Below are 17,879 nucleotides of genomic sequence, written 5' to 3' on the forward strand. Positions count from 1 at the left end.
TTTCCCATCTTTTTCATCTGTAATTCTCAAATTTTCACTTTCTATGCACTGCTCTTCTGAACCAAAATATCGCAACTCAATATCATCACACTTTTTTTGTACATCTAATAAAGAACTGTGTGAAAGCTGTATAAAGTTCACTTAAACATAATGCAGGACTTTTTACATAGTACACTTTCCTTAAAAACTTCCACAGTGTACTGCTAACATCCTCAAGTGATGAAAAACCCTTTTATACACTTTTCTTGAAAGACAAGCCAGAGAATGCCCATGTTTCTCAGTATATTTTCTTACATTACATGGATCTAGTTCTTGTAACAACCTAATCTTCTGTTTAACACTTTTCTGTGCATATTCTCGTAACAAATTTTGCATTATATCAATAGATTCCTGTTGAATACTACAAATACTGCTACCATCCCACTTATACACAGGAGCTTTTGTGCATTTCCCTTGCACTTTCTCAGCTCTTAACTATTCTACACTAATACTAGGCATTTCTTCTTATGGAACAGGACAACCATTCTTAACTTCGTAGCAACAACCTCCAATATCAACTGCAAATGGTAAACTATTTTCTTGAAAGTAACTCTCTTCATTAAAAAAAGGTTCACTATTAGACGTGTGTTTCCATTTTCCACTGAAGATTTTACAAAAGTTGCTTCTGTTCACAAGTCTTTTGTTTTTTAGAATCTTCATTGTTTTATCCAACATTTTCATCCTCTTCAAAATCAAAATAAATATTTTTTGTTTTAACTTAAAAGCAGTATCCACTATGCTTTCAATATGCTGTTTCTGTTTCAATTGCAGCAGTTTCTTTTTATATTTCTGGCATCTTTTTATTAAATCACTATATTTCAAAAATATTCTTTGATGAATTTCTTGAAATAGTTTTTGTATATGGGTAACAAATACTCTTACTTATCATGATTTTTTTCTTGCAATTTGAAGTCGAAGTCTGCTTCTCCTTACTTGAAAAATTATTTTTCGTTTGTGTGATGTTATTTTTAAGAATGGGCGAATTTTGCGAATCTGGTGTTCGCAAATTTGCGTATTTGCGAACTCGCAATCCGCAAAATCCGCGAACTCTCGTGAATTTTTTTTGTGTGTTCGCAAGGGTTTCTGCCAGTTCGCGAGGGTTTTGTACCAGTTCGCAATTGTGAACTTACTTGTCGGCTCGCAACGGTCGCGACTTTGTTGTTTCTACGTCTGGTTCATCATCACAGGTTCACAGCACCCTCTGTTTCACCACTGCCACCCTCTGATTCACCCATGCCACCTTCTGGTACATCACTGCCACCCTCCGATTCATCACTGTAGATTATGGGGGGAAAAGCAAGCACACCTGCCCTGCTTCAAATGACATGAATTAATTTGGGGTTGATTAATGTGTCACTGAATTTAAACTTCCTGTCTGGCACCTGGTTCCTTATCTGTAATTTGCTTTCTGTTGTAGTGCAATTTTTTCCCAGGACCTTTGTGGCCTACTTGTAGCTATTCTATGAGCCTGCTGTGAGGGTCAGAGCAGGGTCATAGAATAGTTGCAAGTAGGCAACTGAACTCTGGAGGGGCCCCTCAGGAAGCACTACAGGGAATGGTTACTAATAATGAGTTTGAACTTTTGCATCTGCTGAGTGCTTTCAGTTTTGCAAAACTTGTTTTTCTGCAGAACAGCAACTGTAATGCCCCAAACAAACTTACTTGTGAAAGTTGATTTCTAATCCAAAAGTGATCCAAAGAAAGTAAAAAAGGCCTCAAATCCAAAAAAGTGCAGGCAAATGTCAACCTGAGGAGTTATTCTGATAAAAATCATCATTTTTAGAATGTATATGCTGCTTGCTGGTGGATTTCTTGTGCAAAATTGCAAATTTTGTAATTTCGCGAGTGCGAGATTGTTGCTGCCCGCCGCATCTACATGTTCGCAATTGCGAACTCTCGCGATGCGTCGCCAAAATCCTGCGGGATCCCGCAGCAAGATCCAAAATGGCGCAGCACTCGCAAAATATCGAGAAAAACAACTCGGCAAACGCGGAATGACGGTAAGTGAACGCCGCAATATTGTATCACCAAGCAAAAAAATCCGCTGCGTGCGAATTTGCGGATTTTCGGTAAATTCGCGAGAGTTCGTGGATTGCGAATTTACTAAAAATCCGCAAAATCCGCGAGCGGAGCGGATTTTCCGCCCATGCTTAGGTATTTCATTAAATGTTCGTAATACTTTTTTTAAAAATTGTCTAGTGTTTTTACCGGAATAAAGTCTTTTTGTAGTACTCTTATGTACTTGTAATTTGCATTTTTGACAGAACTTCCTCTGCAATCAACTACAGATAACTTTTGTAGATACTATTTTGAAAAATTGGTATCTGTATACTTAGAGAAATATTGTCAAATAAATGGCACATGTAAACATGACCCTTATTAGCTAGGGGCGTGGCTTGGGCGCCGATGGCGATGGTCGCCTGAGAGCTCGGCTCCGGGACTGCGCCCGGGATTATCCTGTAAATCGGAGGCCGTGGGGCACCCTCACCCCCGCAAACTGTTGATCGGACCGGCTGGGACCTGCCTGGGCACCTGGCGCAACCCGAACAGGAGGTGATCCGACGGAAAATCGAAGTTTGTGGATCCGCGGAGTGTGACCCAACATGGCGCCCGGACCTCATTGTCCCCTTGGACGGGACCATTAGACTGGCGGTGCAGCGCTAGCTATAGCATACCCTCCACCTTTTCATCTCCCTTCGTTATGAGGGTCTGGGTATCGATCCGATTGGACTCTGGCAACGGGGATCGCGCCTAGATGGTCGGATGCCCTCACTATAGTGGATCTCGGCACACGGACGCTTGGAGGCCCGGGACGTGCCGCCGACCCCCTAGGTCGCACTTGGCTGCATCTCCCCGATCGACCCACTCCCATGGGAGGCACAGCCCCTTGGCGCCACAAAGTCTCCGGTGGTGTTGGTGACCCTCGCTCCGGGTCCTCATCAGCCAAACGGGCCTGCCCGACCTGGCGCCGATTGTCTCCGCCTCCGCCTCAGTGCCCTCCGACGACGTGGTGGTGGCGCGGACCAAAGATGTGGAGATCCAGCGGGCCCTGGAGGCGAGGATCGCCGGCCCTCGACCCGAAGACCAACAACCGAGAGAGACATAGCCGACGCCCGCAATCGGTGGCGCCTCGGCCTGGGTCCTCACTGTGTGATTCCGGCGACATGGGGAAACCAAGGGGAGCCAAGGGGACTACCCCAGCCGCCTCAGACTCGGAGGCCCCGGACAAGGAGGAACGAGGAGACCAGGAGAGTTCTGGTGGTGCGCCATTGCAACAACAATTTGACCGGGTCTTAGAGGCGATTGCGACCACACGCTCGGCCCTCCAGCAGGACATTGCCCAAGTGGCGACGAGCCTGGGCCTCCTTAGAGCGGATCACGGCAAACTTTCGGACAGGGTCAAGGAAATGGAGGGCTCGGTGAAAACCTTGGAGCCGGTGCAGCGAACCCTGGCCGCGACAATGAAGGATGCCCTCTCCCGGATTACTGCCCTGAAGCAGCGGGCGGAAGATGCGGAAGGCCGTATCAGGCGCAACAACATTCGAGTGGTGGGCCTGCCGGAGAAGATTGAGGATGGCGACATGGTGGCCTACTTGGAAGCCTGGCTCCGAGACACGGTGGCCCCAGAGGGTCTATCCTCCTTCTACACCCTGGAGCGAGCGCATAGAGTCCCAGCGAGGCCTCCACAACAGGGCCGTGCCCCGCGACCGGTGGTAGCACGGTTATTGCACTTTCGGGACAGAGACCTTATCCTCAATGCGCCAGGAAAAATGGCCCATTCAAGGTGGCGAACAGCCAGGTGAACATCTTCCCGGATTACACCTATGAGACCCAACGCAGGCGGTTCTCATTCTTGGCGGTCAAGCGCGAGCTCCGGAGCGAGGGCATCCACTACTCGCTCCTATTCCCTGCAAGGCTCCGCATAATTGTCGATGACAAGACTCAATTCTTTGATACCCCGGAGGATGTCTGTACTTGGCTTGAACTTTATAGAGCCGGAAAAAATGGCTTTAGCTCCTCATCTCAGCTAGAGGTGGAGCCGGGACTGCGACGGCGGCCCAACAGGATTCGGAGTCGCCGTGGCCGATCAGGTGGACCCTCAACTGCGGAGACATCGACGGAGCGGAGGGGAGTGCTGGAGGTGTTATATGCGCTGTCTGGCTCACGGGACGGTACCATCGACGAGGAAGCGGACCCTGGTGACGAGGGGGTGCCAACGGACTCGGAGGAATCGGTGACTGATAGCGTCCACACGCCGGTGATCACACCGAAATCGGTTGAGGACCTTCTGGATGGACAGGGTTGACGGGGTGAGCTGCATCAATTTGGGTGGGGGCCCGAAGCGGGGGTGGCGGGAGCCGACGATTGATCATGACTCCCGGGGAAGTGGGGAGGGGGGTGCCACGCTCGAGCCCTGAGGGTTTACTGTACTGCTTTGGGCTTGCTTTAGTCCTGGTAGCCAGAGCATCGAGGGCCCACTGCCAACGCCCAGCCCGCACCTGGCCCTTAAGGCCTTCCTACGGTGGCGACCGCAGGATTATTCGGGGACAGGGTTTTTTTTGAGGGTATGGTTTGGATGGGAACTAGATGGTGCTATTTGGGTCCTGTTCTGGGGAGGGTGGGCAGGGGATTGGTTCGAATAGGGGTTGTTGAGTTTTGGTTGGGGAAAATGGCCGCCATCAGTGCTGGGTTGATTGTTGCTCTTTCTTTGTTGGGACCCAGATGGGGAGACATTGTACGAACAATATGGGACAATGGCTGATGTTGCTAATGTGAAATGTATTACTTGGAACGTGCGGGGGCTTCACACCATGTCTAGGCGCCACAAAGTCCACGCTTATTTAGTGCGCAGAGGGGTACAAATGGCGCTGCTGCAAGAGACCCATCTGAACAAGGCGGAAGGGGCGGCGCTACAGCGTAGGTGGAGAGGGCAGGTCTTTTGCACTTCGTACTCCGCGTATGCCAGGGGGGCGCTAATTTGGATTAGAGCTGGGGTTCCCTTCCAGGTCACGAAGTCAGTGGTGGATCCGGAGGGGCGGTATGTGGCCGTTTCGGGCACTCTTGGGGGGAGGGACCTAAACGTTTGCTTGGTTTACGCACCCAATGTGAACCAGATTGCCTTCTTTTCCAGGTTATCGGGCTCGTTGGCCCACTTTTTCTCCGGGCACCTTCTGCTCGGTGGGGATTTCAATTCGGTAGTGGATGTGGAGACTGACCGCTCGCACCCGCCTCTCCCTGACTCTCCGGTCCGTCGTGTAGCTAAAGGCCGTAGGGACTGGCAGACGCACTGGGGCTTGACGGATATTTGGAGGGCGCAACACCCCGACACTAGAGACTATTCCTACTTCTCGGGCCTACACGAGTTGCACGTTAGACTGGACGGATTTCTTCGCTCGACTGAACTGGTTTCCGCGGCGGTCCGATCTGAATATTTGACCAGGACCATCTCAGATCATAATCCCCTCCTACTGGACCTTCGCTGGTTTCCTGGGGTGCCTGCGGTGCCTACCTGGAAGTTACGTCCCGAGATCCTTGAGGACGGTGTATTCAAAGCGGACCTAGGAGATAAGATCTCAGAATACTTTGCGTCCAACAGGGGCACCGCGAGCTCGAGAGCGCTGGAATGGGACGCTTTTAAGGTGGTGGTGAGGGGTTACTGCATTTCCAAGAAGGTGGGCATGAGGCGAGTTATCCTTGACGACTTAGATACAGCTGATCGGAAACTCCGTGAGATGGAACTCCGCCGCCCCGGGCGCCCTGAACTCCAGGAATGCACGGTAGAGGCGAAGGAGGCGGTAGCGGCGGAGGTCGAACGGCTCGCTGTTTTGACTACAAGGCCTATACGGTTCGGTCCCTCGCAGAGGGGGATAGGTCGAGCGCATTGCTGGCATGGCTAGCTAACCCAACGCGCCAGGCCTCACTGACGACGTCCATGCGCATGGCGGATGGGACTGAAGTATACACTCAGCCTGAGATTCTGAGCTGTTATCTGCACTACTATGAACGTCTGTACCGCAGTCGGTCTGCCAGAGACCCTGACCTGCTCGATGATTATCTACGACCCCTGGAGCTCCCGACAGTGGAGCCTGACGTGGCGAAAGCCCTGGGGTCCGACATAGAACTGGGGGAGATCCGCAGCGCCATTAAGAAGATGGCGAGGAATAAGACTCCGGGCCTGGACGGCCTTCCTGTTGAATTTTATGTAGCTTACGCTGATCTCCTGGCACCAAGGTTATTGATAGTGTATAGAGAGGCGAAGAGGCTTGGTCGGCTCCCTGAATCGATGCGCGAGGCCTTAGTGGTTCCCCTCCTCAAGCCGGGAAGGAACTCGTCCGACCCGGCGTCCTACCGTCCTTTATCAATGCTGACGGTCGACTATAAAATACTGAGCAGCATCTTGGCTTCGAGGTTGCTAGGTCACATGAGCTCTCTGGTACATGAAGACCAGGCTGGATTCATCCCCAAGCGAAACACGACCATGAACATCCGTAGGTTGTTCCGCTTACTGGGAGAACCGCTCGTGGACGCCCTGTGCCCAGTGGTCCTATCGGTAGACTTGGAGAAGGCTTTTGACAGCCTGGAATGGGACTACCTGCGCACAGTGTTACTGCGGTTCGGCCTCGGCGAGGGCTTCATCAGATGGACCACGGTCCTATATGCCTCGGCATCGGCCAGGGTTCGGGCAGGCCCGCTGATTTCCTCACAATACCCGGTGGAGAGAGGCACGAGACAGGGTTGTTCGTTATCCCCGCTTCTCTTTGCGTTGGCGGTGGAGCCTCTGGCGCTGCTACTCCGATCAGGAGCCCATTATAATGGCTTTTGGACACCTTCGGGCCCACACTACATTTCGCTGTACGCCGATGACCTGTTGCTCTTCCTTGAGAACCCGGTTGCTGCCCTGCATGGGGCCGCGACGGCGCTCACGGCGTTTGGGGAGGTCTCGGGCCTTCGTGTGAACTGGGCCAAGACCTGTCTTTTCCCGGTTCGCAAAGGCACACCTAGTCCTGTTCTCAGTAGAGAGATTAGATGGGAACCTGATTGCTTTAAGTACCTGGGAGTGTACATTTACCATGAACCATCTGACCTCCTGGATGGGAACCTTGCTCGCAGCACTCGAGCGTTACGGGGTAGTATGGACTTCTGGGCTACGCTACCGCTCTCGGTGGCAGGGCGGATTGCTTTGCTCAAAATGGTGGCGCTCCCCCGGTTGCTATATTATTTCCGGGCGCTACCGGTCTGGGTCCCGCCGGCCACATTTAGACTATTACGGTCAATGGTGGTCGGATTCCTCTGGGGCTCGGGCCGCAGACGAGTGGCCCTCAAGACCCTGATGAGGCCGAAAGCCGAGGGTGGGCTTGCGGTGCCGGACTTTGAAAAGTACTACTTGGCGGCGCAGCTTCAGACCCTCACCCAGGAGATCGCCAGGGAATTCCGGGGTCCGGTGGACAGGAGAGGCACGGGGATGGCCAGGCATGTTCTCTCCTTCATAGCGCTGCGACAGCGTTTGGTCTTACAGGACTTGTCGCTGGAGGAGAAGACCATTCGCCTGTGTTGGAACCGAGTCCACGCCCAGGGTCAATTGCGAATACCGTATGCGCCCGAAATACCTTTGGGTATGCTGACGGCCTTGCCCCATGGCGGTGATTGGTCGCGGTTAGCGGACTGGGAGGACGCGGGCCTACAATTGGTGGGTGACCTCTACGAGGACGGGACGCTTTTGCCCTTTCAGGAGCTCATTGATCGCTTCGAAGTTCCTCGTGGCGACTTTCTATTGCACTCGGCCCTGGTCCGAGTGATCCAGGCGCACTGGAAGCACGGGCAGGAGGAACCCCCTACGTCTCCGGTGTGCCAATACGTCATGATGTCTGCGGGAACGATGAAGGCGGTCACTTGCCTCTACGGTAGACTGATCACTGAGGGGCTGGCTCCCCTCACTACCTTAAGAACCCGTTGGGAGGAGGACATAGGTAAGGAGATCCCAGAGACGACCTGGTCCCAGCTTGTGCGGCGAGCCTGGAAGGGCACGCGCCACGCCCGCTTTCAATTGGTCCACTACTACGTACTCCATAGAGCATATCTGACCCCGGCGAAAATCCAACAGTATTTTTCTACGGGGTCGGCGGACTGCCCCAGATGCCAGGCGCCGGAGGCAGACCTCCTCCACATGTTGTGGTCCTGCCCAGGATTGTCCTCCTACTGGATGGAAGTGGGGAAGACCCTGGAGGAGGTGACGGGGAGGTCTTTATCGGTTGACGCGGCGGTGGGACTCCTACACTGGTTTCCACATACCCCCAAAAACAAAATTACTAGTAAATTCATTGATTTGGGGCTTCTTCTTGCTAAACGAGAGGTGACCAGGAACTGTAAGGCACGGGCTGGTCCGACGGGGGGCCAATGGCACGGCAAACTCTTGAAATGGGCAGCAGGAGAAAGCACGCTGAGGTACCAGTTAGCCAGGAGACAGCATAACGAGAAGGCACAGGAAGCAGCGCTGGAGTGGGAGACATTAGTGCAGGCTCTCAGGGATTATTGCGCCCCCAGCGACTCCGAAAGCGAGGAAGCAGCTTGCCCCGAGTCCCGATAGGCGATTGCACTTTACAAATCCGTTAATATCCTCATGGGTCCTCTCACACATCCTATTGCGGTTATTGCCGTGCACTGATGGCGGGGTTGGGCAGGGGTTAATTTGGTTTATAGTGTTTTGAGGGAGGGGTTTTCTTTTGGTTTTGTAGGCTTGTTTAGAAAAGCAGATGACGGACAGTGGATCATCCGGACCAGCTTCAACTTCCTTCTTATGCCCCCTTTGGATTTCGCCGCCCGACCATTTGGTTGTGGGCTGAATGGCTGTGTAAGGACACATATTGCTGGGGGACGGAGGGTTGCATTCCACTGATTTTGTTGGATCTATAACGCTGGTCGAATATGTAACAATTTGCTAATTCCTGCAATAAAAATATATTTAAAAAATAAAAAAAATAAAAAAATGACCCTTATTAGCTTAACAATTCTTTCGGCAACTTAGCAAGCATAACAGTGCTCGATATTAACATAGATATGGTACAGGCTTCCATTTCATTGAGGATGTACTTAACCAAAAACAGATCAACTTTTACTGACCAACAAAAACGACCAACATGGGGATGGAGAGGGGGGAGAGACTAAGTAAGATACCATTCTAATTCTTTTAATGTGCCAGCCCACTCGTGGATGAACCTTTAGAAAACCTTGTAATTACCTTAATTTACCTTTACGTGTGCTTTAATACTGTAACCAACTCTTTGTGCCCCTGAAAGTACTGTTTATAAAAGTAAACAAACATAGCTTTGTCTAGTATAAAAATAGCCCACAGTGGGAGTGAGACATCCCCCCATTAGCTGGCTCGCAGAAGGAGAGCTGTGGGCTGTGGGCTCCTAGAGGGACAGCTGCGTGCTGGGTCACAGAGGGAGAGCTCGGGCCGGCAGGCTGGCTCGTAGAGGAAGAGGTGCGGGCTGACTGGCTGGCTCGTAGGAGAACTGCGGCCCATTTGCTCGCAGAGGAACAGCTGCGAGCCGACTGCTATACAGAAAGGTGCAGGCTGTCACCTTGCAAAGGAATAGATGCGGGACGGTGATGTGGGGAGAGGGAGCTTGAAGGGTGTATCTCACAGAGAGAGCTGCGGTATATTTCCAGTGTTGGCTTGCAGAGGTACAACTGTGGGGCCGACGGCAACAGCTGCAAGCCGACCAATAATTTGCAGAGGGAGAGTTGCGAGCCGGTGGGCTGGCTCATACAGGGAGCACTACGAGTTGATTGGCTGGCTCGTAGAGAGAGAGAGCTGCAGCCCGTCGGCTCGCAGAGGGAGAGCTGTCTCGCAGAGGAACAGCTGCGTGCCACCTGCTATGGGGAAAGGTGTGGGCGGCTGCTGGCTTGCAAACAGATAGGTGCGGGACAGTGATATGGGGAGAGGGAGGGTGAAGGACGTATCTCGCAGAGAGAGAACTGTGGTATATTTCCAGTGTTGGCTTTTAGAGGTACACCTGTGGGCCCGGGTTCGCAGAGTGAAACTTGAGAGCCGGCGGGCTGGCTCATACAGGAAGAGTTGCATGCCCACTTGCTGGCTCATAGAGGGAGAGCTGCGGCCTGTCGGCTCTCAGAGGCGAGAGCTGCGGGCCGGCTTGCAGAGGAACAGCTGTGGGCCCACTGCTATAGGAAATGGTGCGGGCCGTCGGCTTGGAAACAGATAGGCGCAGGACAGTGATGTGGGGAGAGGGAGCGTGAAGGGTGTATCTCGCAGAGAGAGAGCTGCGGTATAGTTCCAGTGTAAGCTTGCAAATGTACAACTGTGGGCCCGACAGCTCACAGACGAAGTACTGCGAGCCGACCAATGGTTGGCAGAGGGAGAGCTGTGGGCTGGCTCGCAGAGGAACAGCTGCGGGTCCACTACTATAGGGAAAGGTGCGGGCCGTCAGCTTGCAAAGGGTTGATGATGTGGGGAGAGGGAGCGTAAAGGGTGTATCTCGCAGAGAGAGACCTGCAGTATATTTCCAGTGTTGGCTTGCACAGGTACAACTGTGGGTCCGACAGCTTGCAGACAAAGAGCTGCAAGCCAACTGATGGTTCGCCGAGGTAGAGTTGCGAGACAGCATGCTGGCTCGTACAGAAAGTGCTGCGAGCCGACTGGCTGGCTTGCAGAAGTAGAACTGTGGATCTGACAGTTTGTAGAGAGAGAACTGCGAGCCTTTGGCTTGCAGAGGAACAGCTGCGTACCAATTCGCAGAGGGAGAGTTGCGAGCCGGCGCGCACAGCAACTGCTGTGGGACGCTGCAAACCAGTGATGTGGTGCAAACGAGGATGAAGGGGGTATCTAGCAGAGGTAGAGCTGTGGTATCTTTTCAATGTTGGCTTGGAGAGTTACAGCTGCGGGTCCGACGGCTCACAGAGGAAGAGCTGCGAGCCGATGACCTGGCTAGCAGAGGGAGAGCTGCCGACCATCGGTCGACGGACTGGCTCACAAAGGGAGAGCTGTGAGCCAAGAGAGAACTGTGGTATATTTCAAGTGTTGGCTTCAGAGGCAGCCCTTCCTCTAGGAGCCAGCCAGTCATCTCGCAGCTCTTTCTTTATGAGCCAGTCCGCTGGCTCACAACTCTCCCTCTGTGAACCACCGTTCGGCTCGCAGCTCTTCGCCTGTGAGCCATCGGGCCGGCAGGTTTTTCTGTACAAACTGTTGAGTCTATAACTCTACCTCTACTAGCCAACACTGTGAACATAACGCAGTTCTCCCTCTACGAGATATCCCCTTCACCCTCCCTCGCCTCGCATAAACAGCCCACAGATATCCCTATGCAAGACAACTTCTCACAGGTCTGCCATTGCAAACCGATAGTCCTGCAACTGTACCTCTACAACACAACACATCACCAGCCCACAGCTAACCCTCTGCAAACTAATACTGAGAATATACCACAGTTCTCTCTCCGAAATACCTCCTTCACCCTCTCTTGCCCTACATCACCCGGCATAATACATTATATCTAAAAGCAAGTTACATATTTACTTTCTGTATTTCCTCTCCATGTAATGCCTGCACATTGTAAACGTACTTACAGTACAACCCCTCCCTTGGCTTATATTCAAATATACCTATCTGTTTGAAAAATCAACCCACAAACTATACACATAATACATCTGTTTTTGTTTTATCTGCCTTAAATGAATAACACATAAATAACCCCTCTCTTCACCACTGTTTCCACACCAACCATAATTTTCAAACGTGCAACATTTTCTTTATCTCGGCCAAAATGTATTTCTTAACACAAACCAATGCTGTATCTCATTTACAGAACTACAAGACAGTCAGCTTGCAAAGGGATAGCTGCAGGACTGTGATGCGGAGAGAGGGAGGGTGAAGGGGGTATCGGTATATGTCCAGTGTTGGCTTGCAGAGGTACAACTGCGGCCCGAAGACTGACAGAGGAAGAGCTGCGAGCCGACCGATGGTTGGCAGAGGGAGAGTTGCGAGCCGGCGACCTGGCTGGTACAGGAAAAGCTGCAAGCCGAGTGGCTGGCTAGTAAAGGGACAGCTGCAGCCAATCTGGTCACATGGGGAGAGCTGCGAGCCGGCTCGCAGAGGAACACCTGCGGGCTGACTGTTATAGGGAGAGGTGTGGGCCGTCGCCTTGCAAAGGGATAGGTGCAGGACGGTGATGTGGGGAGAGGGAGCGTGAAGGGGGTATCCCGCAGAGACAGAGCTTCTGTATATTTCCACTGCGGGTCCGTCGGCTTGCAGAGGGAGAGCTGCGGGCCGGTCGGTTCGCAGAGGGAGAGCTGAGGGCCGGTTGCAGAGGAACAGCTGTGGGCCGACTGCTATAGGGAAAGGTGTGGGCCGTTGCTTGCAAAGGGATAGGTGCAGGAGAGTGATGTGGGGAGAGGGAGAGTGAAGGGGGTTTCTCGCAGAGAGAACTGCGGTATATTTCCAGTGTTGGCTTGCAAAGGTACAAAAGCGGGCTTGACAGCTCGCAGAGAGAGCTGCGAGCTGACCATTGGTTCGCAGAGGGACAGCAGCAAGCCAGCAGGCTGGCTCGTAGAGGAAGAGCTGCAAGCCAAATGCCTGGCTCATAGGGGGAGAGCCGTTTCCCGTCAGCTCGCAGAGCGAGAGCTGCCAGCCGGCTCGCAGAGGAACAGCTGTGGGCCAACTGCTATAGGGAAAGGTGCGGGCCGTCGGCTTGCAAAGTGATAGGTGCGGGACAGTGATGTGGGGAGAGAGAGCGTGAAGGGGCTATCTCGCAGAGAGAGCTGCTGTATATTTCCAGTGTTGGCTTTCAATAGTACCACAGCCGGCTTGAAGGCTCCCATACAAAGAGCTGCTAGCTGACCGGTGGTTCACGGAGGGACAGTTGCAGACTGGAGGACTGGCTTGTACAGGAAGAGCTGCGAGCCGACTGGCTGGCTCATAGAGGGACAGCTGCGGCCTGTCAGCTTGCACAGAGAGTGTCATATAGATATGCTTTGCCTATATGCTGTGTTAAGTTAGCATGAGCTTATTAGGAGTTTAAACGCCATTTTAACTTTCTGCTGCTTCTGCACACGACACATATCTGTTGCCTTAGCTGTGAGCCTAGTAGAGTGTTTTGCTTCACGCGAGAATAATATGTTGTTACTCTGATATCAGCCTTGCTTGGTGAGCTGTGTCTGTACAGTGAGTGCTAAAACCTTCAAGGATATCTCAACACAGTGGTTGTTGGGAGGTCTGATCTTCGCACGTTCCCAGACATAACATACATGCAGCTGCGGCCAAATTCTGGCTTTGGGCACGTTTTATATTGTTTTGCACAAGAGCATACAAACACACTTGATGGTGATTCGCATGTAGAGAGCTTGTGGAAGATGATGTGAGCTTGTGGAAGATGATGTGATCCCCTACCACTAGGATCTTGAGGTATGGGGCCGCCCTGCTAAAAACCCAAAGAGACCTTCTATGATTTCCTTTTACTGTAGATCACATTGTCAATTTGCACTGCCTTTTGCTACTGCAGATATTTTCTTGATCAACTGCTTTTTTATTTAAGGTTGTATTGTAATGCTTTTGGATATGTATTTTAATCTTTTTAAACATGATCGTAGCTGAAGTAACTTGTAAATGTACTTAGATATTTCTTATGCATGGAATGTCTTTTTTATGATTTTCTTTTAAAATCGAATAAAAGTATTTTGACTGACTGACTGACTGACCTTCTTAGATATAATATAATATACTAGCTAGGGAGGGTGAGAATTAGGTGTTATTGAACTCTATTTGTTTTAGGATTTTACCATGCTTTCACCTTTTGTATTCTATGGACTAGTGACTATGCTGATTACTTTGTTTCTTATAATGTGTTTGCTTGTATTAGCTAAGATACTGCGTTTGAGAACACTGCATTAGTAAATAAACATTTCAAATGTGCACGCGTCCTCAATTACTCCTTGTTCTGGATTGAAATGATTGTATAAGGAAAGAGTGTTCATGTGTTCCACGTTACCTGAGGTGCACTAAGTCCATGGGATGAAAAACATGGCGGGTGTCTGAAAGGGGTAGCAGTCTTCAGCACCGGTAAGACCCAGCCCACTTAAAGGCCTGCGTATATTCAGCACAGAGACACAACCTAACTATTTTCATCACTTATAATCACAGTTAGTTTACTAGTATGAAAAAATCCTACATAAAATTTACTAAAAACACTTTTTTTCTTTTTTATCTCTCACACATTTATAAAATATCTCTTGTAAAGAAACTCCCCTCTCCACCTTTATTATGTAAAAACCAGCAATAAATAATCCCTTTCGGAGCATCTAATCACTAACTACTAACACAGTGCACTGTACACAATTGTAAAGCACAAACACTGTTTAGATTATATCACAAAGTATCATCAAATGATTCTAACCATGCACACATACAGAAAGCAGCATGCACGTTTACTTTGTCCATTTACTCTCCATGTAATATTTTCACATTTTGAACGGGTTCACACTATAACACCTGTCTTCACTTATATTCAAATGTACCTCACAGTGTAAAATACGACATTACAACCTATGCATATGTAATATTTCCAACGTAACACAGTGCAGTTTTATACCATTGAAATTGAATGCAACGTTCTCTATATAGTACAAGAACCTACCAATATGGCAATAAACTTAGAAGTGCTATTTTTATAATACAAAGAGCTGTATTTTTATAAACAGTACCGCTGGGGGCACAAAATGGAGGCGGCAGCTTGACAGACTAAATAAAGGTGTAATTCCCAAACTTTTTATGTATCTGCCCTTTACTATACGTATACGTATATTAACAGCTTTAAGTGCGATGAAAAACTTGGCAACTGTCTTTAAGGGGTGCCAGACCTCAGTACTGACAAGACCCGGACCACTTAAAGGCCTGCGTATATTCAGCAAAGAAGCACACCCTGACAATTGCCTTCACTAATAATCACATTTACTTTAGCATTGTGAGCAAAATCGTACAGAAAATATACAGAAAACATTTACATTTATTTTTTATCTCTCACATATTTATAAAAAATGTCTTCTGAAGAAACGCTCACCAACAAGATTTTATAAGAACACTCAAATCCAAAGACTCCCAGTACCACACCAGCCTTGACTGATATTGAAATCTAGCTCTCCGTGTAACAACGTGAGACCAAAAATTGTCCACATAACATTTCTGTTTTTTGTTCCATCTCTGTTAAGTTAATAATACATGAATGTTCTGCTCTCACCCCTTCCCCACTATTTTCACACTAAGCATAATTTGGAAATGTTGCAACATTCTGTTTATCTCATCGGAATAGATATACAAATCCAAATTAATGGTACATCTAATTTTCAAAACCATTCAGTCTTTTACAGATGATAACTTACACCTTTTCCTCGTGAAAAACTCCTAAACATATATAAAGTACTTGTTTAACAACTAGTCACACTTTATGCATATTTTAGAACCAATGTGAAACACCACACTTTACTAACACAATGGGGTATATTAGGATGTCGGGCCAATCGCCACTGCTCATGTGGCGGTGGCGAGCCGCCTGACATTTCCCTCTGCCCGCATCCCATTTCCCCGCCATATTACAATGGTGAGGGGGTCCGGGAGGAAAACATCTCCAGTATGGTGGTGGTGTCTGCAAGACACCGCTATCCATATTAGGATTCAGGCGGAGATCAGCCTTTCCATGGCGGTATTGCCGCCATAGAAAGGCATGCAGTCTTTGGCATTGGAGGCCCGTTGCAGGCCCCCAGGGTGTTGGGGGGGGTGGAGAATGCACCTGGGGGGTACCTATGGTACACCTCGGCATTTGCATGCATAAAGTGGCAGGCACCGCGCGGTGCCTGCCATGTTGTGCATGCAGATGCACAAGGTGCATCCACAGCATTGTGGCGGGCGGTGCTGTGTGCATCCCCACTACAATGTTGTGGATGTGTGATCCGCAGCAGACGTAAAGACCGTCTGCCGCTTTTTGTCAACCGGGCGGAAAACATCTCCAATATGGTGGTGGTGTCTGCAAAACACTGCCATCCATTTTAGAATTCAGGCACAGATAGGCCTTTCCATGGTGGCAATGCCGCCATGGAAAGGCATGCGGTCTTTGGCATTGGGGGCCCGTTGCGGGCCCCAAGGGTGTTGGCGGTTGGGGATGCACATGGGGTGTACCACACCCGACATTTGCATGCACAACGTGGCAGGCATCGCGCGGTGCCTGCCATGTTGTGCATGTAGATGCACAAGGTGCATCCACAGCATTGTGGGGGGTGGTGCTGTGTGTACACCTGCTCCAATGGGTGATGCTACTGCCACCGTGGTGGTGGCGGCATCCTAGCACCACTGACGGCCGGTCCCAGCAATGCTACGACCGCCATCCTAATAGGCCCCTGTTATTTAGAAATAAAAAATACTTTCAAACTTAAAAAATATCCCACAACTACTTAACCACTACTACAGAACACATAACTCACCTTCTTAATTTCTAACTTATCTTCATAGTTGGTATGGAGATTTCAAATGTCACAAACGCATGCAATTCTTTGTTTGTCACACAGTACATGTAATGCACCGCTTTCATCAAGAATGGAACCAATAATGGCAGATTTTCTCTGTTTCTCCACACACAAATACATGTAAAGAACAAATCAGAGTAGTTCCTTGATTTTTTCAAATTGCAAAACTTCTCTCTATTGTTTAAATTTGAACTTTCTATATCAACAGTTTTTTATATCTAAGGACACATACAGGTCAGAAGTTCAACGTAGTCTATCAATACACTTTCTAAAACATTGTACGATACTTGCAGGTTAAAGGTTCATCATTTTTTTAAACCTAACAACATTTTTTTGCAAAATTTCTTGCACATTTAACGGCACCTGTAGGTTAAAAGTTCACCATTTTCGAACAGTGCCTTCCAAATGCAAGTAGCAGGTGTGGTTGAGCTGAGCAAATGTTATCCTATGATATGTACTCCACGCTCAATCTGCTTTTTATCAACCAATGACAAAGATGCTTTTCCTCAAATCTAATATGCACCCTACTTTTTAGAAAACAATGCCTTTCATCTCCCAATCAGTTATCGTTTTGTATGGGAAAAAAGTAGTTCTCCATCTTTAAACATATCTCTTATTCTACAAACAGACTGCATGAGCTAGTACAGACATCTATCCAAACCTTCCAGCCATACCTTCAAAATGCTAGTGTGGATCGTAGGTCATAGCTATGTTTTCTGGTGCAAGAGGTATGCAGGACAGAGACGTATTGACTTAAACCTAGGTTTACAAAATGTGGACATTAAATGGTTTGCACAGAGAGGATTGAAGAGGCACCAATTGCTGCCTTTGGTTAAAACCTGTTTGCATCTCCAACACCCTGACCTTATGATTGTGCACTGTGGTGGTAATGACCTAGGTACATTGACTGGGGAAGGTTTGGAAATGCTAATGAAGGACACCTTTGGACAATTGATGTTGATTTTGCCTCACATTGTTTTTGTATATTCCAATTTATGCCAAAGGCAGAAGTGGAAGTGGTCAAACCAATGTTGTCCTCAGATTGCAAAATCTAGGAACAATGTCAACAAAGCTATGTCTGCATACCTCAGAGTCCATAGAATGGGGTCGATCTACAACAACATACCTTTTGATATGGCTGATATCTACAGAAGTGATTCAGTACATTTCACAGATCAGGGAAATCGAGTTTTTCTGAATAACCTGAAGCTGTGCATCCGCACTTATATGTATATCCAACTAATAAACACAAGGGCTCTTTTTAGAGCCGCCTTATATTCCCAATATCGGTTCGCAGAGTGACAGCTGCGATCCGG

This window comes from Lissotriton vulgaris, chromosome 8, assembly GCF_964263255.1.
Source record: "Lissotriton vulgaris chromosome 8, aLisVul1.2, whole genome shotgun sequence".
NCBI lineage: Eukaryota > Metazoa > Chordata > Amphibia > Caudata > Salamandridae > Lissotriton > Lissotriton vulgaris.